General features: G+C 45.9%; 1 pseudogene; it reads left to right on the top strand.

Annotated features, from left to right (window-relative positions):
• Positions 1-1367: 1367 nt before the first annotated feature.
• LOC139075862 (U4 spliceosomal RNA) lies at positions 1368-1451 on the top strand (annotated as a pseudogene).
• The last annotated feature ends 24400 nt before the right edge of the window (positions 1452-25851 follow it).

The following is a 25851-nucleotide window of genomic DNA, read 5'->3' as shown; positions in this document are numbered from 1 at the left end:
TTGTATCAGAGGACACCAGAGGGACCCTCCCCTGTGAACCTCTTCCTGAGAGTGACAACAGTAGCCTGGCCAGGCAGCCATGGGCATGATGGAGGCACTGGGGGAAGTGAAGAGGCCCCCAAAATTTGTAGCCCAACTCTGTTCCCCATGTTTGAAGCCAGGGAGGAAGGCACCTCTGACTGCAGGTTGCTGATGGGGTTGGCACAGGCAGAGGACCTGGCTGATTGCCAGGGTCCTCTTTGCATGCTCCAAAGTTCTGTATTCCCCAGCACATCCAGGAGGGAAGTGCTCACCCTGGCTCTCCTTATCAAACGGGAAACTCTGAGAGAACTGAAAAGGTAAGCCAGAGCATCAGGTGTCCACCCACAGTGAACCCCAGAGGAGAGGCAGAGGGACACACTGTGGCCAGCCGTGGCTGGGATTTACACTTAAGAGCACAGAATCTGAGCCCGGGCATTGCATGCTCCTAGGGCCATTTGCAGCAACCCCTGTTCCCCTCTGTCTGAGGCCCAGCACCTGTTGTCTAGAATCAGCACTTATTCTCCTCTGGGCAGACATCCTGACAAATTCTATACCCTCCTTGGCTTCTCCGTTTTCAGTTCTGCTCCTCAGACACCAAAAGCTCTCATCTCTACAACCTTCCTCATATTACCTTTTCCAAGATTATGGCTTAGCAGATATTAGTTACAGTTCAGGTCCATTGATGTCTCTTGAGAAGATTTTAGGGAGACCTGGCCCTCCCAAGTCTAAATCACATCTCAAGATGGTTCCTCCACAAACTCAGACATTCTTGCAAAAGGCATTTGTTGATCTGCCCTTGCTTTTCTAGGGGCATGAAAGAGGCAGGCTTAAAGAACCAAGTGTGTTGGGACTCTGTGTTAATTGTTCTAGCCTCTGAGTCCACTCTTGTGACAGTGCTGAGCCACACAAGACAAACTCAGGTGTGGTTCTTGCAGGCGACAACTAACGGTCTGGCCCCACTGAGACAATCGGAAACACCAGCAGAGTCCAGGCACGGGTGGAACCCTGAGCTGTCCCATGGGATCTCGTCCAGCAGGCTGCTGCACCTTGGGGAGGCCCCCAGCCTCAAACCAAGGCTCAAGTAAGAGACGCATGGTCTGGATCACTAGACAAGACTATGGTCAGATCGTGGATTTGGGAATCACTGCCGACGCCACTGGGGGATGGGGATGTAAGGGGGAAATTCTGGAAGTTGAGGGCTGCCCAGCAGTCGGGCTGCCTCTGACATACCCAATCCTCATTTGGATTTGAGCAAAGGAGACTTGAGAGCAGGAGGAAGGCACCCAGGAGCCTGTGAGTCGTGCCTAAGCCTCTAGATCCCACATCTGAAGAACACGACTTACTTCAGCTTTGAGCAGTGGTAGCACCGTCGCCTCTGAGGTTTAACCAAGGCACGATTGTTACTGATTGAAAACATGAGACCGAATTCCAGCCCTTTCCTCTCTCCAGTGGCAGACTGAGGCTCCACATCCATTTCCTGCCTTGGTCAGAATTGGCTGCAGAATGGGACATGCCTGCCGGTGGCTCCAGCTGAGAGAGGCTGAGGAGGATAAAGGCAGAGACAGAGGGGGATGCTGAGGGGAACGAAGCATGGACCTGAAGAGATGATGCCCCCTCCCATGCCATCCTGGTCCTCCCAGAACCCCAGGCACATGCCGAGGGAGGGTGTAGGAGGTCACTGGTATAAGTCCATCTTGTGGCAGAGAAGCTATGATGCCGTGGTACTCCAGGGACAGCCTGGCTACCCAGCTACTTCCCACAGGAAGACAGGCTGTCCTTTCACAACCACTTTCCCCCAGCCCTGAAGATAGTCAGCCCTACCGCTCAGAGAAAATCAAAGATACACAGGGTTTCATTAGAGGGATCCTAGCATGTGTCAGGTTTAACCAAAGCCCCTATATTTTACAATCAGGGTTCAGAGAGGTTAAGCAACCTCACAGAGCTAGATCTAGTCTGCAACTCTTCACTCTTGACTCCTAACTGAGTGCTCCTTTTCTGACACCAGAATTTTCCAGAAAGTCTTTGAAAGAGGTCAAGAAATAAGCAGCTCTGATAAAATTATCAAAAATTAGTATCAAAGTTCTGATAGGTGAGTAGTCAATGTGTCTGATTTCAAATAAACACCCCACCCCATCATTTCATTTAGCCTAGTCCTGGAGGTCCTGCCTCACAGAGAACCATTGCCCACACATTTCTGTTTCAATCCCCTCCTCCAGGAAATGAAGCCACATCCCTCCCTCAGAGGGACGCCTTGAGGTGGCCACGGTAAGACATACACGCAGTAGTGTCTCACCAATCCTGAAATCACTTCTCCAGCTTACAATCAAGAACAAGCCTGTAGAAAAGGCCCCCAAACAGCCCATGTAGACATCACAAAGTCTGGTCCAAAGTTCATGCCACTTGCTCACTGAAAAGCCCCTACGACTCATTCAGATTCTTTTAACTCTTGTTTCACAAATAGTTCTAACAGGCTGACCTTCCAGGTTTTTGTTTCTTTTGTTTTTGTTATTATTATTACACTTTTTTTTTTTTAACCCATGGAATATTAGTAGCCGCAAACAAATCAGAAAACCGTGCTGACCTGCTAGTGATAGATGTACTGAGAAGTGCAAAAGTGATCATTAAAGTAGGACACGGGGTAGTAAAAACCACACAAATAGGAGTCCCCAGAGCATTGAAACCTGGAATCATTTCAGTAGAGGACTAAATGGCCATGTACGTTTCAATAGACCTGAAGGTATTACCGTGTGCCTGAATTATCCAAAAAAAAAAGGTCTTCCACCCATCTTTTGATTCCAAGAATCATGTCCTAGCCTCATCCAGTTCAAAGGATTTTTACTTCCATAAGTCCATATGTTGTTTTCAACATTAAGAATGAGACTCCCGTGCTTGGGAACCAGGCCCCTGTGTTAACACTTACTCTTCAGACACACTTACATGCAACAGACAGATACACTCAGCATTCCCACCCCTTTAACAGATAAGAATATGACTGTATGTTAGCGTGAGGATTCTTCAGAGATGGTGCACAGAAACAGTGCATGCAGGATATTGGAGGAATGTCTCAAACCCTTGAGAACAAACAGTTTCCAAGCTCCCATAAGCAGTTTGGAAGCTTCTATTTATCTACAAATAACCGACATACTCCAGATAATCTTTCTTCCTTGTTTATTAAACGAGGCCCCAAGAGCCCCTCTAGGCCACTGTTGAGTGATTGGATGAATGGATGGATGGGGGATAAATAAATAAACCTGATGACGTAGCTGGAGTTATTTGAAAATAACAAATCACCTTTCTTTAAATACAGCCCGAGGCAGACTTTCACTGATTCACAATTTCTCCTAATGAAGCTGCGTCAGTAAGACCTGACTGTATTCATATTTATATGTTTTGGATCATTTTTGCTGCTTATAGTCTAGGATGACATCCAACATTTATACAAAAAGTCAAGAATCCATCCATTTAGAAGTGTCTAAGTATCCAGACGGCTGGCATCAGTAGATAGAAGCATTGTGTATCCATTCATTCGACCAATATTTATTAAGTGTCTGCTCCATGCCCGGCTTTCACCTAAGCCCTGAAAACCCCAAACTGAGTAAGACTGATTATTCAGTCAACTTCACAAAACCACATCATCTTGAAGCAGAAGGAAGAAAGCGACGGTGCGTGTAACCTGCTCCGTGCCTAGCGCTGTTTTAGGCACCTTCATATGATACCACTTTTAGTTTCATGACAACCCTCAAAAGTAGGTATAACCCTTAAACAGATGAAGAAACTGAAGCTCAGGGAGGTCAGTAACTTGTTCAAGCCACACAACTAGCAAGGGTCAGAGAGAGAACTGCATCCTATTACTCTGAGCCCAAGGGAAGAGCCTGTGAGGGGAGGCACAGAGCAGACTTGACTGACTCTTCTGCCCTTTGCTGCATCCTCTGAGGAAAATGACAAGCTCTTCTGAGCCTCAGTTTCTTCATCTATCTCATGGGACCACAATACCTCTCTCAGAAGTCAGTTATAAGAATCAAAGCAAATAAAATATTGTGGGGCCTCCTGGCTTTGGATTCAACACACATTAGATATTTGGCAAATGTTTATCACATGGGTGGGTACAGTCTCCTTGCCCACTCTCACCTCCCACCCCTGGAGGTCCTCTATGCCAGCGTCCACTGACAGTGAGCATCCCCAAACACTTCCAGCAGCAGGCAGCTCACGACTTCCTGAAGCGCTCTGTTCTGGACTTGAAAGACCTCACTCACCCAGCATCCCCATATGCCCAGACCACTCAAGTGTGTAGAGGACAGGAGAAGAAGACACAGGCCTCCCCAGGAGGTGACAGTTTGGCTCTGGAGACAAGGCCTGTCCACAGGAAGTATCAGCCAACTCTCCAAGATGTATCATCTTCATGAACAAGAATGGGAGGCAGTGGAGGCGTGGCAGACTCTCCCTTCCTCCCTCAGCCTCAACTCTCTCCATTCCAAGGAGCTCAGCTGGCCCTCACGCCAAACTCATCGGACACGCGTGGCCAGGCCTCCCCCTGGATCCCGATGCTCACAGAACTGACTCTTTGTTTGCCCATCTCCCTCTCCCGCCTACTCAGTCCCCTTTTGATCCATTGTCCCATGTGACACCTAAGCTAGCCAGGTGTCTCCCGGTCTCGTGAGAGACTAGTCTTGCTCTAATGTTTTAAATCTAAACTACCGTGAAAAAAATAATAATGATTAAAAGGACAGTTTTGTAACTATGTGAAACCAAAGTCGGAGGGAGCAAAGTGCCCTACGTTCCAGCGCTCTAATTGGCTGTCCCTGAAGTGTAGGTGTTAAAAGTTCAAGCTCTTAAGTCTGGCCTTTTGGATTATAGTCCAGCTTGACTGCTTCTGACTTGTCAACCTGGACAAGTTAGTGAGCCTCATTAAGGGTTGATTTTCTCATCTGTAAAATAGTTCCTCCCTTAAAGGCTTGTAGTAAAGAACAGAGGTCAGCAAACTATGGCCCATGGGCCAAATCTGGCTTGCTGCCTTGTTTTTATAAACGCCTGTGAGCTAAGAATGGCTTTTACATTTTAAATGGTTGGGAAAAATCAAAAGAAGAATATTTTGTGACATGAGAACCATATGAAATTCAAATTTCAGTGTCCATAAATAAAGTTTTATTGGAACATAGCCATGAACATTGGTTTACATATTGCCTATGTCTGCTTTTCTGCTACAACACCAAAATTGAATAGTTGCCACAGAGACGTTATAGCCCACAAGCCTTCAATATTTACTATCTGGCTCTTTACAAAAAATGCTGGCCAATCCCTGGTAGAGAAAATGAAAGAACGCTTGGAAATGCCTGCCACAGAAAATACCCAAAAAATGTCAGCAATCATTTTCTCTTATTACCATCTAGCTCCCATTTGCTTTTGGAGATACATTCCCAAGTAATTACAAAGGTTTTCTAAATTACTTTTTAAATCACTGCATAATATACGTTCCCCTGTAGAATATATGGTTGTATCTAGCTAGTTCTAACTGGCATTATCCACAGAACGCATTGCCCTGACTTCACAGAAAGACAATGGGAGCGAGGTCCCATCCTCTCAGATGTCATCCTCCGGACTTCGCCTTACTGGAACACACAGTGGAAGGACCTGGAATGCAAGCAAATAATAACAAAGTCTCCAGATTTCCTTGTATCACAGAACATTCAAGGATAAAGGGCCAAACCCTCCTCAGGGTGAGAAACCATCTGAGCCAAACCCCTCTGTTTTACAGATGAGGAATCTGGAGTGCATGAAGTTAAGGGACTTAGCCAAGAGCACCTGGCCTCTATTGACCAACCCCCCATCTTGGTGTGTCTCCTGCATGTGCTGTTCTCACTAGCCTTCCTGATGTGCACACTTCCTTTCCCTTTGATTTTAAATTATTGGCTCAAATGACGTGTCCCAACTATCATGTGATGTGACCTTGAAAAACCATTTATGTGCAGGTCCTAGTTTATTAGATGTTAATAACCTTGAAAGCAAATCAAATCCATTTTTTTTAAATTGAGGTATAATTGACATATAACATTATATTGGTTTCAGGTGTACAACATTCTGATTCAATATGTTTATATATTGTAAAACGATGACCACAGTAAGTCTAGTTAAGCTCACTCCCCATACGTGGTTATAAACATTTTTTTTCCTGTGATGAGAACTTTTATGATTTAGTCTCTCAGCATCTTTCAAATATGCAATACAATATTATCAACTATAGCACCATGCTGTACATTACATCCCCCTGACTTATATATTTTATAACTGGAAGTTTGTGCCTTTTGAATCCCTTCACCCATTTCACCAACCCCTCAACCCCCCTCACATCCATTTTTAAAACAAAAGAGCATCTACTCTGCCCCAATGTCCATTCCCGAGTAAATACAGGCTCTTTAATGTCCCTAATCAAGATCTGCCCGTGTTTAGCCAACCTCCTCAGAGGCTCCTGGCACCAGCCTCAGGCAACCGCCTATGGAGGCCCCCTCAAACAGGTGAGAAAAACGAGAAGGCCCTGCCCGGAGCGGTGGGTCTCAGCCCTCACAGCCTGCCCTTCATACAGCAGGACAGAAAAGGCATTCACTTCCCTCCTCCATGTCATGATACCAACCGAAATTACCTTTAAATGAGGAAGAAAGTCATTATTTAATCAATAGGATTGCGTCAATTGAGGAAAATTTGTCTCCAGTGTAAACAAGCGGAACGTCTTTGCGCTCTATGAAAACAAGGTTAAATTACTTGCAGATCCGGGCGACGGGAGAGATGTAGGAAGTGAACCTGAAGCCTGACACATTCAAGGTCTGGGAACCGAAAATAATGGGAATTGTTCTGATTTTTCCAGCTGAATCCAGCACAGAGATGGGCACGCCTCCTTGCAGAACCGAGGATTCTCGGGCCTTACTCTTTGTTTATGAGAAGGAGGAAGGAGAGGAAGGAGAGAAAGGAGAAGAATCAGAGAGAGAGCCACAAACAAATGTTAAAGGGAAGCTAGGCTGGCGGGTCCCTCCCAGGCTGGCCACGGTCAGGACCCACAGGGGGCTAATGTTGGGGACAGGGAGTGGTATTAAAATGAGGAATGATCGGGTGTCAGAAGTCCAGTGCTTCCCGCTCACAGCCTTTCTTTCGCTCCAGCAGTTCCATTCAGCAGATCATATTGAGAATAAATTACTACACTGGTAGCTAACGTGTGTGGAGTGTCCACTCTGTGCCAGGAGTGCTGAGCACGGTGTGCACTGTGCTATTCAATGTTCAGCCACAACAGCCTGAGAAGGTAGCTCACACGGACAGGCCCATTTCACAGAGGAGAAAGGAGGCAGTCAAGTCTGGAGAATGGCGGGCAGTTCCACCTGGTTCTGAGGCCCATCAGCCTAACTGCCCAGTCTTAGGGCCCCATCTGTGAGCTGGGTGCTCCTCCCTGTGCTGCCACAGGGGTCAATACAAGCGAGACCTGCCCTCTGGACATGCCCACAGCCACAGGGAGAGGGGGGCAGAGCACTTACTCTTGTTTAGGGAGGGGCTCAGCTTGTCCGGGGACCTTGGCTGAGCCGCCTTCGTGCCTGCTTCTCTCCTCGTCCCCCTTCCCCATCCACGTTGACTCCTTTGGACACCTGAGAGGGAGCCTCCAGGCGGTGAATGTGATTTCTGCCACGGCTATAAAGGCAGATGGGTCTAAAGTCTAGGGTCTAAGCTCTCTGCTTCCTGACGGAACTTCTTGGTGAGAATCTGTCCTCTGGATTCTTTTCACCTACTCAGGAGACTATGCCAGCAGCAGAGTGAAAGTCACCGAAACGCTCCCTTCAGGGCACAGGGAACCGTAACCAAACAAGTTTTAGTTCTGAACTCTTTCAAAGCCAGATTCCATCACTTTTGTGGCACATTCCAGCTAAGGTCCATTCCCCATCTTGTCTCCTCCTCTGCTCCAACCCACCCCTCACCCAGCTCCAATTCTGAAGTGTCTGGATGCGTGGTTTATAACTGACAGTCCTTCTACGACCATATCCCTTACATGTCCATCAAGAAAATACAGTCACCACATGCCTAGGCCCTGGGTCACTCACCCCAGCAGGGATGTGACATGGGCTAGGTAAAGGGGCCTCCCAACCTCCTCCGGGAGAGGCTGTGGCCTGCTGGCCTGGTCGTGTGATGTGGCAGCCTGGCCAAGAGAGTAAGAGGCTGGCCTGCTGAGAAGAATTTCACATTTACAAAAGAGAAAAGTGAAATGAAACGTATTTGACCCGGGAAGAAATAGAAGACCGCTCAAGTTGCCAAAGTGACAAATTAGACAGGGAGGCAGAGCAAATGTGAACTCCTGGGGAGCCAGTCAGAAGGAGCCCAGACGGAACAGACTAGGCCGGGAGTGAAGGGAGGATGGAGACGGGAGATTCATCCGAATCCGGGCGAGAGACCAGTGAGAACGCTCCCCAGAGCTAGACACAGTCCGCCCTTTGTGCCGGTATTTATCTAACTCGTCAATTTTATAGCCACATTACCTTCCGAGGCGGCAGGAAAGCAGATATTGGTGCCGTCAGGAGGCCTGGCTGTGGTTTGCGGGGCATAATGACAGATGCCAAAAACAAAGAGGAGGGGAGAGGGCAGTTGGGAGACCACAAAAGAGCCTTTATAATTATGCCTCTGCCTCCCCCGGGAGTCCGCCCGCCTGCTGCGCGGCGGAGGTGCCCGGCCGGCTTCGGGGGTGCTGTCTTCCCCGGATGTGCGGGACAGCTGCCCAGCACGCGTCTATTAATAACCGTGCAGGGACTTGAAGGGACCTATTACGTCGCCGCCTCTCTTCTCCAGGCTAAATAGCGGCAATCCCTTTAACCTTTCTTCATGGGCCTGATTTTCCATCCCTTTAATCATCCCTGTCACTTTCTGCTGGATGGGCTCCACTCTCACCACATCCCTCCCCGGGGGGGGGGGGGGCGGGGCGGGGAGACTCAGCCAGCTTGAACAGCGGGCCTGCGAGCTGCTCCGTTCCCGCCGTGCTGCTGCTCCGCGCGGGGCTGCGCTGCCTCCGCGGGGCCCGGCAGCCCCCCAAGGCTGAGTGACTGCGATTTATGACCCACTTGGAGCTCTTCCTTCCTCCCACTTGGATGTTCCCCGTGACCAGAAAGTCACTAAAATCCAGAGTCTCCTCTGAGCTGCTTCTCACCGTTTTTCTTCCCCTCCATTTTCACTACCCCACCCACACCAGGGTCCAGAGCCCAGCCTATCAGGACCCTGAGAACAGGCCCCCAGCCAGCTTTGCTGGGGCCGTCTTACCCCTGCAAAACACTTAAAAGCGAGCTTTGGGAATAATTTTTTTAAATCCAATGTCTTTTTTTTTTTTTTTGAGAAGATTCACCCTTATCCAAGAAGATTCACATCTGTGCCAATCTTCCTCTCTTTTGTATGTGGGCCACCGCCACAGCATGGCCTGTGACAAGCATTAGAGGTTGACCCCAGGATCCAAACCCAGGCCTCAGAAGGAGCCTGCAGAACTCAACCACTAGGCCACAGGGCTGGCTTCTCAAATGTGGTTTCTATCACCTCCTGCCCATACGTAAGAGCCCTTAGTAGCTCCCTGGTGCTTTATGTTATAGCAAATGTCAACACTCTCCACATTCTGGGTCCAGAGTGCTCTTTCCCAGCTCCTCTCTGCTTATGTCCAGATCCTCATTAAAAAAGCTTTCTCTAATCTCTTTCTCACTCTGTCCACACCTTTACCAGCCACCCATCCCCACACCATTTGTTAGATTCTGTCTTGGGTGTATTGATATACATATATGGGTTACAGTTCTTTGACAGCAAACAGCAGAAACCAACTCTGACCGGTTTAAGGAACAGGAAGGGACAGGTTGGAAATGAAAGGCATAGTTTGCAGAATTAGAAGAAAAGCTGAGGCACAAGCCTAGGAAAGGACAGAACAGCGCTGAAGGTCTTTCTAGGATGATGCCATCAGATGACCAGCTCTGACTGTCTTCCAGCCCTATTTATCTTTGCTTAAGATTCAGAGTTTCAGGACCTAGAATCTAGACAAGCTCTGTGACCAGGGGGAGCCCTGTGATTGCCCCTCCCCCCAGAACCACACAGGGTAAGGGAGAGTTGCCAGATTTAGCAAATGAAAATACAAGATGTCCCGCTAGATTTGAATTTCAGATAAACAATGCATAATTGTTAGTATAAAGCTATCCCGTGCAGTATTTCCTGGATGCGTCTTCCCATTCCTGCCCCAGCCACACTCCGCAGCTCCTAGGTGGGAGGCCTTCCTTCAGGCCTGTGCCTCTGTCCCCTCTCACTGCCACAATACCCTGCTCTCCCTCCCACCTAACACATTTCTTCAGTCCCTCCTCAGGGTGGCTGTGGATTTTATTTCTTTCTCTTTAATTTTAATAACCCAGCTTAGATCACCTCAAAACCATACATTCACAGACACCAATAAAAAGACTCATGTGCCCTTTGGCAATCACTTATTATTTATTTCCTCTTTACCTCTAGTGAGGAAAACACAACTTTCTTGGCCTCCTTACTTTTGCCCAATACTCCGAAAACAGTCCTAATGCTATTTAGCATTCGTATAATTCTTTACAGCTTAACATGCCCTTCCACGTTCATTATTGTATTCAGTATCATAAATTATCATAATTAGGGAGTTAAGTGGTTCATTGGCCCTGGTAACACAGTTCCTCATTTCACAGATCAGAAATTAAGACTTTGAAAGGTAAATTATAAAAGCTAGTGTGGATTCAAAGTTGTGGGTCCAGGACTTGGAACAATGTGTCCTCTCTCTCCATCAGAGGTCAGTAAACTTTTTCTATAAAGGACCAGGTAGTAAACATGTCAGGCTTTGTACGCCGTGCGATCTCTGTCACAACTACTCAACTCTGCCGTTGTAACACAAAAGCAGCCATAGTCAACACAGAAATGAATGGACGTACATGCCGGTGAACTGTATTTACAGAAAAGGTCAACAGGCCATATCTGGCCCATGGGCTGTAGTTTGCTAGTACCTCCTCCAGACCACACAATAAGCACTTTTCAATCGTTATGAATCTATCAAAGTTTGCCTCCAATTGGGATGTCATGATTGTGACCCATATTAGATTATTCTACTAATTTTTTCTCTCTCTCTTACCTCCTGTGTGTCAGGATTGTTTGGACAATAACTGACTTGGCTTCCCACTACCCCCTTGGTCCTTCCTACACTGTGGCAGAGTTTTCTCTCATCCTGTAAACCATGCCCAGCGAAGCCCATCCTTCCTGCCCTGGATCCTTCTTTACCTGCGCGTGAGATCAGTTCTGACAGGTCTTGTGAGGAGGTGCCTTTCTGGGACAGAACGTCTCCTGAGGCCACAGGATTAGCCGCAATAAATCGTCCTTCTGGCTTCCCCTCACTCTGGGTTTCATGTGCCTCTCCCCTTGGGCCTTCTCCATGGCAAGTTTGTTCCAGAGAAACTCATGCCCTGAATGGTTATTGGCCATCTGGAACCAGAATTGTACTTTGTTGGAGCCAGTGGGATGTGACTGATGCCTCACGTAGGGGATTCCAGATCTTTAAATGGGCTTCTAAGTGCATGTGTGTGCACACATCTGAGCATAAAATCAGAAGAAATCGTAGAGGTCAATTGTCCAAACCCCTTATTTACAAATAAGGAAACTGAAGCCCAGAGAAATCACCTTCGTTTGTCATGCCAAAGGATGCCATACTGGATCCATACTACCTTTAAAAATAGTATCCATAAAGATGATGATGAACTTGATCAATGAAATTATATTTATAACCACAAATCTTTCCTTGAATATCAATATATTTTGTTTTAAACAGGAGGCAGCTCAACCCAGCACAGCCCAAAAGCCATGCATAAGATCAACTTTTTCAGAAATACTTGAGATTTGGCCTTCTCTAGGCTTCCATGTGTCCCAAAGGTGGAGTTCTCTGGGAACACCAACAACCTCCTCCAAATTTCTTCATAAAGTCTCCAAATAGTCAAGAGAGGCAGCAAAGGGCACAGGACACAAGTAACACCTGGGCTCTGCACACCCTGGCTTTGCCATTTAGAAACTGTATGACCTTAAGAAAATAATTTAACTTCTATAAGCCCAGTTTTCTCATCTGTAAAAGAAGCATAATAATAGTACTTATCTCATGAAGTTGATGTAATAATTGGATGAGATAATGTATACAGAGTGCCTCACATAAGGCTCACTTAATAGTAACTGCTCAATAACTATTCACTATTATTGCAATTGCTGTGGCCGCTTCAAGTTTTTGCCTTAAGTACAACTCTAATTTTGAGCTGACCCCTCTGCCCACTTTTCTGACTATGAAACAGGGATAATAATTTAGCAGGAGAGATGGATAATTAGAACTTAGTTATGACCCGGGGAAACAGTTCTGGCTCCTTGCCTAGAGCCACAGCCTTGCCCGAATGACCTCCAGGCCCAGAGACAAGGTGCCTTTCTGAGCAGGGTCTTCTCTGAGGGGGTCACCTCTAGGCCAGGAGTCAGACTCTCTGGAAGAGGCATGGTCAGAGGTTCAGAGAAGTCGGGGAACAGACCAGTTAATGTGAAAAAGGCTAATGCACAGTTTTCTTTGTGGACAATGTCTCTGGCATTATGATTTTTGAGTCAAATTATGTCATCCTTTGAAAAAGTCCTGCAGGTTGAGGGCAGGGGAAATCAGAAAATTCCTACAACAAAAGGGCCAAGGGCTCAGGATAGATCCTGGATAAGGGTCGTGCTTCAGAGGTACTCAGTAGACCAGACTGTAGTATTTGCAACATCTCCAAACCATTAAAAAAAAAAAAAAAAAGGCAAAGAAAAAAAGCAGACCGCCTAGAACTTCATTTTCCTGGTGATAGAAGAAACGTGCTAGACAAAACAATTCTTTCTCCTTTTCCCTGGGTTACTTGGCAGCAGCAGAAAACACTTGACAAAAAGTTCCAGAAGGACTTGATATTGAGTTTGAAAAGTACAAATTCCCACAACAATCAGTGACTAAAGTAGCAATATTTTAGCCCTTCACAGGAATCTGGTTATTATTATCATTAATGCCAAGTATCTTGTTTCTATTCTTTTTGATTTAAGGTAATTTTCTTTGTAAAAGGCCTGCTTTGTTAAACTCTACGCAGTTACATTGGTCTCAGGAGAAAGAGAGAGGGGCATGCTGGGAAGGTACCGTGTTGCACTGAAACTTTAGAGGACCTGGAGGTGAGGAACCCCTTTGTTTTTGCTCTGAATCTGATGCAGTTCTTCATCTTCGTTTTCTGGTTCAGTCCACTGATTTCCCCCTTGTCCACTCTGAGGATGATATCTCTAATTTCCGAGTAAGGTCTCCAGGAGGCTGTACCTACCTGTTCAGGCCTGGCTATGACCTGGCCAAAGGAGGCCCAAGTCAATGCTAATGTCTAGAAAGTGACCCTGTGACTCTAGGTGCTTCTTTTGGACAATGAGGAAGGAAAGATACCAAAATATGTAGCTCAGTCGTTCTCAACCAAGGGCAATTTTGCCCCCCAGGTGACATCTGGCAACGTCTGGAGACATTTCTGATTATCATAACTTGAGGGGGATTCTATTGGCATCTGGTGGGTAGAGGCCAGGAATGCTGCTAACCATCCTACAAAGCACTGGACAGGACCCACAACAAAGACTTATCCAGCCCCAAATGTCAATAGTGCTGTGATAGAGATACCCTGAGACAGATAGAGAAATAGAGAGCCCTGATGGGCTGGCCCCTGCCTACTTACCTTGCCATATTTTGCCCCACTCCCCCCCCCCCCGCCGCCCCCACTTCCTGAACTCCAGGCACACAGACACCTTCCAGTTCTTGACTGCACTGTGTTCCCTCGCATGTTCTGATCCCTCTGCCTGCCAGGCTCTTCCCTCTCATTTCATCTACCTCATGCCTTCTCATCCCCCAGACCTCAGCTCAACAGATACTTCCTTAGGAAGCCTTTGCGTCAAGACTAAGTTAGATCCCCATTACATACCCTCTCCCCTTTATTGTTTCTTTTTTCAAGAGTTTTGAAAGTGTCTTCATGGCTTTTTCAGAACAGCCCGAGCTCCCTGTGTCTTGCCTTAGTGGAAAGGCTAACAACACTAACTCTGGAGCTGGATGGCTGGTGTTTGAATCTCCACTTGGGCATGTTCTAGCTGAGTGACCCTGGGCAAGTTACTTCACTTCTCTGTATCTGTTTTCTTACCTCCAGCATGAAGATATTAGCCGTATCTAGCTCACAGGGGTGCTGTGAGGATTAAATGAGAGAGGCTTGTAAAGTGCTTAGAACACTGTCAGGCACATCATGAGCACCACAGAAAAGTTTGCTGTTATTAGTGCTCCAAGAATTAAAATTGGCCCTTCTGAGACATGGAGCTACCTGATAAGAAAGATATGCAACATTGTCTCTCCGTAGCAGAGTGATCTTGCATCGCTATCTTTTCTCTACCAGAGAAAAGAGAGTTCTATCATTGCAGGCAGGGGAGTCAAAGTCACTGCTTTCTATCTGCAGATAAAGAAATTGAGACCCAGAGAGGTTAAGAGACTTGCAAAACTCACATGCAGGTTTCCTTCTACCTGATCAATCTCTCAGCCTCTCTCTCCCTTCCCCCGACCCCCTCTCCTCCCACCCTCACTCTGAGGTGATAACTGGTGCGATTCCTGATCTGCACAAAATGAATAGCCCATAGCAACTATCTCCATCTGACCGCAGGTCCCTGCTCCACAGCCTTTCTACAAAAGACCTGGGAGTTATAAAATCCAAGCTTATCAGAACAAAGCACACCAAACAGAACACAGCAAGGGTTCTAATCAGAGATTTAAGGTGCTTACACAACAGCCTGATGGAAAAAAAAGATCTAGGCCTGAAAAAAAAGTAGACCAAAGGCAAATAATAACCTAAATAAATTAAGAAAACACAGGCTATCTCCTGAAGCTTTCTGCCATGATGTCACTGACCCTGAGACAGGGTGGCGGACTGTCTCTGCAGTGCTACACAGGCAGAGCCACAACTCATTTGTCTCAACTCCCTCAAATGCTGTTTTACTCTTTGACACCCTCCCAGCCTCTCAGCGCTGTTCTTACTCTTTTTCCACCCCTTACAGGTTTTCATAAGCTCACTCTTTGCCAGCACTGTGATGTTTTAGCCCAAACAGTTCCTGGGGTCTTAAACCTCATGGAGAGGCATGTGGTGTCCAGACCATGGAGTGACAATAGCCTCTGACCTCTTGGTCTGGCCACACCTGGGGAACCCAGCTCTGTCTGGGGTTTTACTCTTTAAGAAGGACATGAACCAACTGGAATAGCATGAAAGAAGTATTGTCAGGATAAGACACTTCATCATGTGAGGACAACTAGTAGAGAAGACTTAGGGAGGGGCAGACGAGGTGTCTTCAACAAATTAAAAGCCTATTGGGCTGTTGGGTTCCAGAAACAGTGCAGAATGAGCTAACATGAACTTCTAAGTCCTCTGCAAACCCATAAAAATACTGGTAAAATACAGCTATATATATATATGTATGGCTAAGCATATGAAAATAAAGTAACATCTCTAGGTGCCAAAAAAAAAGAGGGAATTTCAGGTCAGAGTGGCAAGCTTTTTTGATGCTTTAATGGTTCAGGGAGATGTTGACTCAAATATAGATTCTAATGTCTAGAGGCTGAGGTTTTCATGCTCACCCATGAGCAGAAATGGAGCTTTGAGGCCCTGTAATGGAGAATCTAGAAGCATTAAGTGGAGACGCTGGGAGGAAAGTTCTGCAACTTAAGCTCCGCTCACAGGCCCATGGGCACCCCAGTGATAGGTGTCTCTTTCCAGAGTTGCAGTTAAGGAAACAAAATTACCCCTGAGAAACAAATCCTCAAATCATCACCAAATACAAGTCTGTTCTCCAAATTTACACTCCTTGCCTGGTATATTCGTGAGGGTTCTCCAGAGAAATGGAAACAATAGGATGTGCAGATATAAACATAAATTTATTTTAAGGAATTGGCTCATGCAATTGTGAGCACTGGCAAGTCTGACATCTGCAGGGCAGGCCAGCAGGCTGGAGACCCAGGGAAGTGTTTACGTTGCAGCTCAAGCCAAAGGCAGTCTCGAGGCAGGATTTCTTCTTCCTCAGGGGACCTCAACCTTTGTCTTTTAAGGCCTTCAACTGATTGAATGAGTTTCCCCCACACTGTGGAGGGTAATCTGCTTTACTCAAAGTCTTGTGATTTAAATGTTAATCATATCTAAAAATCACAGCAACGTCTAGACTGGTGTTGGACCAAAAACCAGGTACCATGGTGCAGCCAAGCTGACACATAAAATTAACCATCATTCCTGGTATGTGAATCACAAACCAAAAAGTTAATAAAAGAATTGGTCCTAGAATAGGCTCCCTTAGAGCAGAACAAATGGAAATCTCTGCAGAGAACCCTCCCTATCCCAAGGGGGAAAAAATAGCTAAAGTTGTGCTCACAACCAACAACTACAAACCACCGTAAGGAAACTGGGAGACAAATAAGATTCTCACCTCAAGAATTTAAAATAAAAGAACAATCTGAAAGAAACCATAACATATGTTTAAAATGTTAAAGAAATAAAAGAATGACTAGAGGGGCCAGTCCCATGGCCGAGTGGTTAAGTTCATGCACTCTGCTTCGGCGGCCCAGGGTTTCACTGGTTCGGATCCTGGGCGCGGACATGGCACCACTCATCAGGCCATGTTGAGGCAGCGTCCCACATGCCACAGCTAGAAGGACCCACAACTAAAATATACAACTATGTACTGGGGGGATTTGGAAAGAAAAAGCAGAAAAAAAAAAAAGAAAAGAATGACTAGAAACCATAAGAAATAATAGACTACTCAAAAAAAAGGATGAATTTGAAAAAGAAACTTCTAGAACTCCTAGAAACAAAAGATACAAAGGATGGAGTAAAGAGCAAATTAGACAAAACTGAAGAGAGACTTAGTGAACCAAAAAATGGATCTTAAAAGATTGTCCAGAATGTAGCGTAGAACAATTAAGAGAAAGAAAATATGAAGAAAGTAAAGACATGCAGAATAGACTGTGAAGGTCCAAAATAAGTCTATTATGAATACTAGAGGGAGAGATTAGAGAGAAGGAATGAGAAGAAATATTCAGAGATAGTGACTGAGAATTTTAAATTGATGAAAGACATAGACCTTCAAACTGAAAAGGCACTTGGAGACATGAGGAAGATAAATAAATATGACAATACACCTAGGCTCATTATAGTGAAACCGCAGAACACCAACAACAGAGTAAAGTCATGAAAGCACTAAGAAGGAAAGAGAGATCACCCGTAAGAGAAAATAGCCAGTTGACCTGGCATCAGCAACCACAGAGGCCAGGAGAATAATTTCTTTATGCTGAAGGAGAATAGCTGTCATTGGAGAATGCGAAACCAAGGCCGACTTCATTCAAGAGTGGGCATAAAAAAAAGACACCACATTTTCAGAAAAAGACAATCGAGTTTGTCACTTACAGAAGGAAACTGAGCTGAGAGGAAGGAATAGGATGGAAGAAACAACGGTAATAGATGATCATGTAAAAACTGATTATAAAATAGCAAACACAGTAGTAATGTCTGATTTTTGCAGAGTTTATAAGCAAAGTAGACCTAAAATGCTAAATCACAATAACACGAAACTTGGGATGAAGTAATTAGAATAAGAACATCCTAAGGATGTAGAGATTCTGATAAATTGTAAAATTATTACAGTAATATGTGTGAGTTATAGATACTTAAAGCTGCCCACACAATATATTCTCTCTCTCCTTCTTTTTTATAATAGAAACTTTGTTTTCACATGCCACCTAAAAATACTCACCTCCCAGACTCCCTTGCAGCTGGGGTAGCAATGTGTTACAGTTCTGCCAATGAAGTATAAACACAGCTTACAAGACTTCTAAGAAAAATACTTTGCCCTTTCCTCTTTTCTCTTCTTCCTACCTAGAATGAGGACAAAATGCTTGGAAAAGCAGCAGGCACCTTATAACCATGAAGAGAAGACAAGTCACATACTAAGGATGGGATAAACAGGTAATGAAAGAATCTGGGTGCTTGATGACATCGTTAAAGAGGTGCGCTAGCTCCAGACTACTTACGTCTGGCCTTCTCATTACTAAATAAACCCGTTGATATTTAACCCATTGTTTTCTATTATTTGTAGCCAAATGCAATCCTAAATTGCACAGCTTGTCAAAAATTTAAGGACAATCACTAAAAAAAAAGGATTTGAATTTAAAACAGTAAAAGAGAAAAAGTTAAACTAAAGAAAACAGTCACTATAATAGAAGGCAGAAGAGAAGAAAAGAAGCTAAGAGGTTAAAACAAAAACATTGAGATATAAATACATACCAGTAATAGCTGGATTCCAATAATAAATATAAATGAAAAGGATTAAAGTTACCTGTTACAAAATGGAAATGCTAAGATCAAATAAGAAATTCAGCTTTTTGTTTTTTCTAGTAAATACACTTAAAATACGATAACACAGAAATATTGAAAGTAAATGAGATTGGAAAAAACACATCAAGCAATCATTATCCAAAAGAATAAGTGATAAAGCAATATTAAAGTCAGGAAAAATAGGGGAAATGATTACAAAATGATAAAAAGAATTCTCCAGGAAAATACAACAGTCCTAAACCTGGGAATACCTAATAACATAGCTTAAAGATAAGAAGAAATAAAGAATTGACAAATTCATCATCATAGTGAGAGCTTTTATCAGAAAGCAGGCTGAGACAAATGAGTGGAAGTTACAGAAGGGAAGGACATTGACTCAATCTGTAGGGGAACTTTTTTGACTTTCAGAGTTGTCCAAAATTGAAATGGGCTGCCTTGGGAGGGAGAGCTCCCAAAACATGGAGGGTTTGCAGAATTTGTATGACCCTCAATGAGGCTGCTGGCATGTGCTAGCATCAGACATCGACCTCCTTGAGGGCAGGAACCATGTCTGTTTTGTTCACTCCTATTTACCCAATGCCTAGAGCAAAGCCTGGCACAGAACAGTCCTCAAAAAGTGTCTATTGAATGAATGAATGATCCAGATTTAAAAAATGGATAAAATCACCTCTAGAGTGGCTTCCCATTCTAAGAGATAGTGATTCTTACATGCCCATTCCTCTGCTCTTTGCCCTTGCTCCATTCTGAGTCCCAGGGTCACCACAAACCCAGGAGACTTGAGGCTGGCACTAAGAGGAAAGGGCAGGGTGAGGAATGGACAGAAGAGTAACATAGAAGCCCGGAGTAGGGAAGCAAGCTCTGCAAAGAGCTTCCAAGAATCTTCCTGCCACAGAAATTCCACTTGGCCACAGTAATTGCCCTGGGCCTGGAGCGAGGTGGCAGCTGGCCTGCCCACGCAGGGCCTTCCAGTCAGCACATCTTGTCTGTGCTGCTTACAAGGGTGGAGAAGTAAGACTGTCGGTAGGTCACTGGGTCAGATAGGTCCATAAACCAGGCTTCTCCCACATACTGGGTTCTAGACACATGGAAGGAAGGGGATGAGGTCCCCAGCTCTAGGGATTCCTTGGGGACCCTCCAGCCTGATGGAAAGACACAGCCCGGCCCTCAAAGAGCCTCCAAACATGGGGGGAATGTTTGTTTCCCCCCAGATTTCATATGTTGAAATCCTAACCCCTTATGTGATGGTGTTAGGAGATGAGAGCTTTTGGGAGGTACTTAGGTCATGAGAGCGGAGCTCTTGTAAATGGGATTAGTGCCCTTACAAGAGACTCCAGAGAGCTCCCTCATCCCTTCCAGCATCTGAGGACATAGTAAGAAGACAGCCGTCTATGACCCAGGAAGCAGGCTCTCACCAGACACTGAATCTGCCAGCACCTTAATCTTGGACGGCCAGCCTCCAGAACTGTCAGAAATAAATTTCTATTCTTTATAGGCCACCCCATCTATGATACTTTGTTATAGCAGCCCAAACAGACCAAGACAGAGCCACTAGAATGAATGCTACGTAAATCTCTCTCTTCAGGAGGAAAATCAAAACTAATGGAGGGGCCCTGGCCTCTGTCCTCAGGGAGCCCTAGTCAGAACCTGCTGTATCTCTTGCCCTCCCACCCATGCAAGACCAGGGAGGGAGGGAAATGGCAGGCCCAGGGACAGGTCCATTTCTGTGATGAATGGAGACTCTGAGGGCTGCTGCCAACAGGCTCTCAAGGGACATTCCCATAGCCCTGCCATCAGTGTCAGGGCCCCCTTCCCTCCTTCCTCCCCATCATGATGCCTGACCGGTTGGCATGAATCCTCAGCCCTGAGCCTATTTCTAACACGGGAATGTTGGCCCCTTGGTTACATCATGCTTTCCCTCTCTCTGCTTTTGTTCCTTTTTCTACCCTGTCTCCCCCTCCCCGACCCCTCATTTCCCAAGTTCGTTCCTGGGAGACCAGACCCAACAGCCCACTGGTGATCTTGTTTTACATGAGACATTTCCAAAAAAGACCAAAAAATCCTTTCCAGGAAAATGCCATTTTAAAAATTCAGCTCCAGACACCGCGGCAACATTAGGAAAACAAAGGGCTTGGCAGAAAGGTTTTCTGAATCAGGACTTTCTCTCTAAAGTAGCTTTTCTAAATTGCATCCAATGGGAACGACTCCAAGGGTCAGCCCTGGAGCACCCAGGCAATTTCGGATAGACAGTGCCTTCTGGTTTTTATGCCATCCCAGGCCTCTCTTTAGCTGGGATCGCCCTGGGATCTTCTCCCAGGCTCAAGCAGAGAGCCCCTCCTAAGGGTCCCCAAAGGAAGCAGCTTTCTCTGGAGGTCAGGAAATGCTGCTGCTGCCTCCCTTCAGAGGACACTCTACAGCCCCACTCTTGCCACCATCACTAAGCTGGGGACCCAGGCTGAGGGTCTGGAGGACAAACTGTGCTTAGTAGGCAGCTGTCTTCTCTTATCATCCAAGTGAGAAAAATATACAACTTCCCCTGGGGCATACATGGCGGTGTTGCTCCTTTTGCTTGTACCAGGCATAATCATGTTGATGGTATATATACAATAATAGTAATGGCCATTATTTATTAAGCACTTGCCATGTGTCCACCAATAACCTATTCTTCATGTTTGTTTTACCTCCTTTACTCCTCATAACAATGTTTATGGACTGAATTGTGTCCCCAAAATTCATATGGTGAAGTTCTAACCCCCAGTGCATCAGAATGTGACTGTGTTTAGAGATAGAACCTTTAAAGAGGTAATTACAGTAAAATGGGGTCTTTAGGGTGGGCCCTAATCCAAGATGACTGGTGTCCTTATAAGAAAAGGAAACGCAGACTCAGGCAAGTCCAAAGAGGAAACACCATGTGAGGACACAGTGAGAAGGCAGCCACCCACCAAGAGAGGCCTCAGAAGAAACCACACGCCTTGCTAACACCTTGATCTTGGACTTCCAGCCTCCAGAACTGTGAGAAAATTAATTTTTTTTAACCCAGCCAGTCTATGATATTTTGTTATGGCAGCCGGAGCAAACTAATACAACAACCCATAAAATTAATATGATTATTATCACCATCATACAGAGGGCAAAACAGTCTCAACACATGAAACTTGCCCAGCAAGCAAACAACAGACTAAAATTTGAGAGGCAACTGTCTGACTCCAAATACAAGCTCTTCAATACTGTGTCCAACTGCTTCTCTTCTGTGCTCCACTATGTAGGTGCATGTCCCATTTATTTATTGCTGCATAGCAAGCAAGCCAACAATGTAATGGCTTAAAACAGCAACACTTATTTTGCTCATTCGTCAGTAATTTGGGCAGGGCTTGCTGGGGACAGCTCATCCCTGCTCTGCTTCTTGTCAGCTGGCATAGCTCCAAGGCTAGACCAAATCACCTAAAGTCTAGGTCACTCACTCACTTGATATCACATGGGACCTTAGCTGGGGCTGTTGGTCCAAACACTTTATGTGACCTCTCCATGTGGCCTGAGCTTCCTCCTAACATGGCAACTGGTTCCAAGGGTGAGCATCCCGAGAGAGAGTCAAGAAGAAGCTGTATCATCTTTTCTAACCCACCCTTGGAAGACACATAGCATCACTTTCACATTCTCTTCATTAGAAGCCAGTCATTAAGCCTGGCCCAAGTTCAAGAGAAGAGGAATTCATTGCTACCTTTTGGTAGGAGGAGTGTCAAAGAATTTGTAGACATGTTTTAAAACCACTACAGTGCATGTGCTATTGACATGGTTGTCCATATTTTACGTCAGCTATTTATTTAACAGCAGCACTGTATCATTGAAAGAGCATCAACTGGGGTCCAAAGCCCTGAGCAAGAGCCATTCAGCTGGAAAAGGCTGAGATTCCAAAACTCATGTATGAGAAGAGCAGCATCTGCTTTGGGTTCAGCCACCTTGCTCTGTGTAAGAGTGAGGTCACCTTAATTCCATTCCAGGCTCTAAAACAAACACTGATCTCCAACAGAGGGAATTTTATGATACTGCTCTTCTGATTCTTTGCTTAACTCTCAGTTATGACAGACTGAGTCTTCCCTGTTGTCCCTGTGCCTGAGTCACTGTCTTAGAAATGCAGTGGGGCCGGCCCAGTGGTGCCGCGGGTAAGTTCGCACATGCTGCTTCGATGGCCTGGGGTTCGCCGGTTTGGATCCCAGGTGTGAACCTACACACCACTTGTCAAGCCATGCTGTGGGAAGTGTGCCACACATAAAGCAGAGGAAGATGGGCATGGATGTTAGCTCAGGGCCAGTCTTCCTCAGCAAAAAAAGAGGAAGATGGGCAGCAGAAGTTAGCTCAGGGCTAATCTTAATCAGAAAAAAAAAAAAATTAAAAAAAAAGAAATGTAACAACCTGTATATTGAGCACTTCCTTGGTGTTGGGCACTACCACTGGCACTTTATGTTTGTTATTCCATTTAGTCATCATATCAGCCCTATGGAGGATGTAATATTATTATCCCCATTTTACAGATGAAGAAACTGAAGCTCAGGGGAGGTAAGTAACTTGCCTAAAAGTTAGCAAAGGACAGAGCCAGAACTATAGGCTGTGCCCTGACCGGATCCATTTCCTACAGGGCCTGGGGTCCTGCCCCCAGACCCCTGCCCAGCATCGGGGGCCTGCTCCCTCCTGACAGCCTTTCTGCACAGTCCAGCTGCCTGCCATGACATCTGATGGCTTCTGGATTGTCCATCTCTCTGCTCCACTCACCTTTCAGGGCCTTGCCATGCTTTCTGTTGGACTTTATGCCTGCCCGTATTGTGAACTACTCACCAGACTCCCACCTGGGGGTGCCCACCACACTGTGTTCACCTTCATGGTCTGTTTCTCAGCCCTTCCTGTCTGTCCCAGCCCATCTTGATAACTGGGCAGTGCCCTGCCATGGCTAGAGAGCAAGACCAAGCACGACAGCATTGTGAATGAACAAAAGCAGAGGCCCTGGAGTCAGACCAATCTACATCCAAATCCTGGCTCCACCATCTATCACTCGTGTGTAAAAATAATGAGGCTCATGTTGCCTCATTGGGAGGATTCTCGATGAGTTAATACATGTACAGGGGTTGGCACGGTGCCTGCCTAGCACATAGTAAATGCTTAATAAATATTAGTTATCTTTTCCGTTGTTATTATCAATAATATTTTTAAAAGATCCACTAGAGAGCCTAGCATATGGTAGGCATTCAAAAATGATAGCTGTTAATCTCATTGTTTAAGTCCTGGAAAAGCTACAGGAATTCAGAGAAGGGCCAGATAACAAGGTAGCGAAGACAGAAAACAGGCTGCCCAAGCAACTGTGCAGATCTGCAGATCTCTGCCTAATCCAAGAGCTTGGGTACGACTGGCCTTAATTAAGTGGAAACGCCGCCCTACGCAACTCCCATCTTCATCGGCCTCAATTAGGAGATGACAAGAGCTTCCTGAGCTTGGAAGCCCTTGGGAAAAGGAATTTCAAGAAAGACAACCAAACACCCTCTGTCCGTGCTTCTGCCCAACATCCCCCACTGTGGGGGCACAAGCCACTGGCCACAACATCCTGCCCTGCTCATCGAGTTGTCCTACTGGCCTATGGTTTCACAGGCTTCATCTAAGCTGTAAGTTCTCAGAAAGCCAGGGAACACGGTCAATAAATATGTAATAGTCTCCAGCCTCAAGCTCATTCCAGGTTCAGTTGTTAACAAGAATAGCAAGCAGGTGGACAGAAAGCAACTATCAGGTTTGTAAAAGATGAGCTATCTCACACACACACACATACACACACACACACACCCTGAGCATTTGGGAGCTGCAGCAATGGTGGTGTACTCTCCCATCGTATTTTTCCTGCTGCTACTTTCCCAGGATCCTCACGGCTAGAGCCACCAATCCTTGCAGCTCCTGAGTCAATGCTGACCAAGCTGAGGGATGTATAAAGTTTGAACAGACCCAATGGCTTAGAATAGCGTCGCCAGCTCAGTTATAACTGCTTTGCTCCTGTGTTCCTCCTGATTTTCCTTCAAGCCAGATGATCAATGAGGTGACAGTTATTTCCCCCAGACCACTCTCATTTCCCTCTTCCAATCAGACCTGGATCTGGTGCCCCCTGGAATGACCTCTCGAAGCCCATGTTACTGCTTGTGTTGCCTCTGAGTCTGAGCTCTCCCCTCCCGGCTCCAGGTTTCACCCACTCTGGTACAACCAGACTAATTTTGCCTTGATTCCCAGTCCCTAATTTTTTCTAGAATCCAGTTCTCCTCTGTATTAGTTAGCTATTGCTGTGATAATACTAAGTGATAAACAAACCCAAAGTCTCAGTGGCTTATAAAACAGTTATTTTTCCTCCCCCCCAGTTTGTGGGTTGGATGGAGTGGCCCTGATTCAGGCTGTAGGTCAGGTACAGATCGGTTCCATATGTCATTCATTCTGGGACCGGTAGCTACCTGCAGCAGACTCTTATGGATGGAAGAAGAACTAGAAAAGCTTAGTGGAAACGTCCCATGCCTCTGAAGGCCTCAACCAAGCACTGGCTATTGAGTCTGCCAGTATTACATTGGCCAAAGCAGGTCAACTGGCCAAGCCCAAAGTCAGCTGGACAGGAATACTTGCTGCACCTGTTCTAGGAGGGTGTGTGCTGCCATCTGGCAAAGGGCATGGGTTCTATTACAGGGAGGGAACGGAGAATTGGGAATCATGATCCAACCTCCAGCATGTCTTAAACCAGAACCCTGGTTTAAGCTCACCTGAGGGGACTTCCAGCTTCTGCTTGCCTGCCAGGCCTCCTCACACCATCCCCCAGCACACCGGCGTAGAGGCTGGCTCTGTGTGGACAGAGCTCTCACCTGGAGATCCCTGCCTGCTTGACTGGCAGCCATGGGCTGTCCCTTGCATCTCTTGCTGTGATTTACCCACCTGACTGCTCCTCCTGAATTCTTAGAGAAGCCTACTAGCCTAATTAGCTTCTCAGTCCCTAGTATATCCTGGCTTCAGAGGGGCTGGAACCAAGAACTGGGGAGCTGGAAAGGTATTGGGGAGAGCAGCTTCTCCTGCTCTCTAACTCTCTCTTGCTATACGTTTTCTCTCTCTGCACATCTGCTTCATTTTTCTCTCTGGGTACCGGCTTTCTCTGCTTCTCCATTGACATGATGCAACAGAGCCTGCTCCAGTCCTGGGGCTACAGAAGCTCTCACTTTCAGCACCATGACCCAGTTGAAGAGTATTCCACTGTTCCACTTCCAAAATCCCAAAGAAAGACCCAAGTCAATCATGGCCAGGATCATGTAGCACAAACATGGTTACCCACCCCTCTAGATGGAGGAAAAGAGTGGTGTGGGCTTCCAGACACCAAAAAAAAAAAAAATTCAAAAACCAAGACTCCAAACTGGAGTCCTCT

Source organism: Equus przewalskii, chromosome 14 (genome assembly GCF_037783145.1).
Source record: "Equus przewalskii isolate Varuska chromosome 14, EquPr2, whole genome shotgun sequence".
NCBI lineage: Eukaryota > Metazoa > Chordata > Mammalia > Perissodactyla > Equidae > Equus > Equus przewalskii.
Note: the sequence above shows the minus strand (reverse complement) of the source record. Positions and strands in the feature narration are given on the sequence as shown.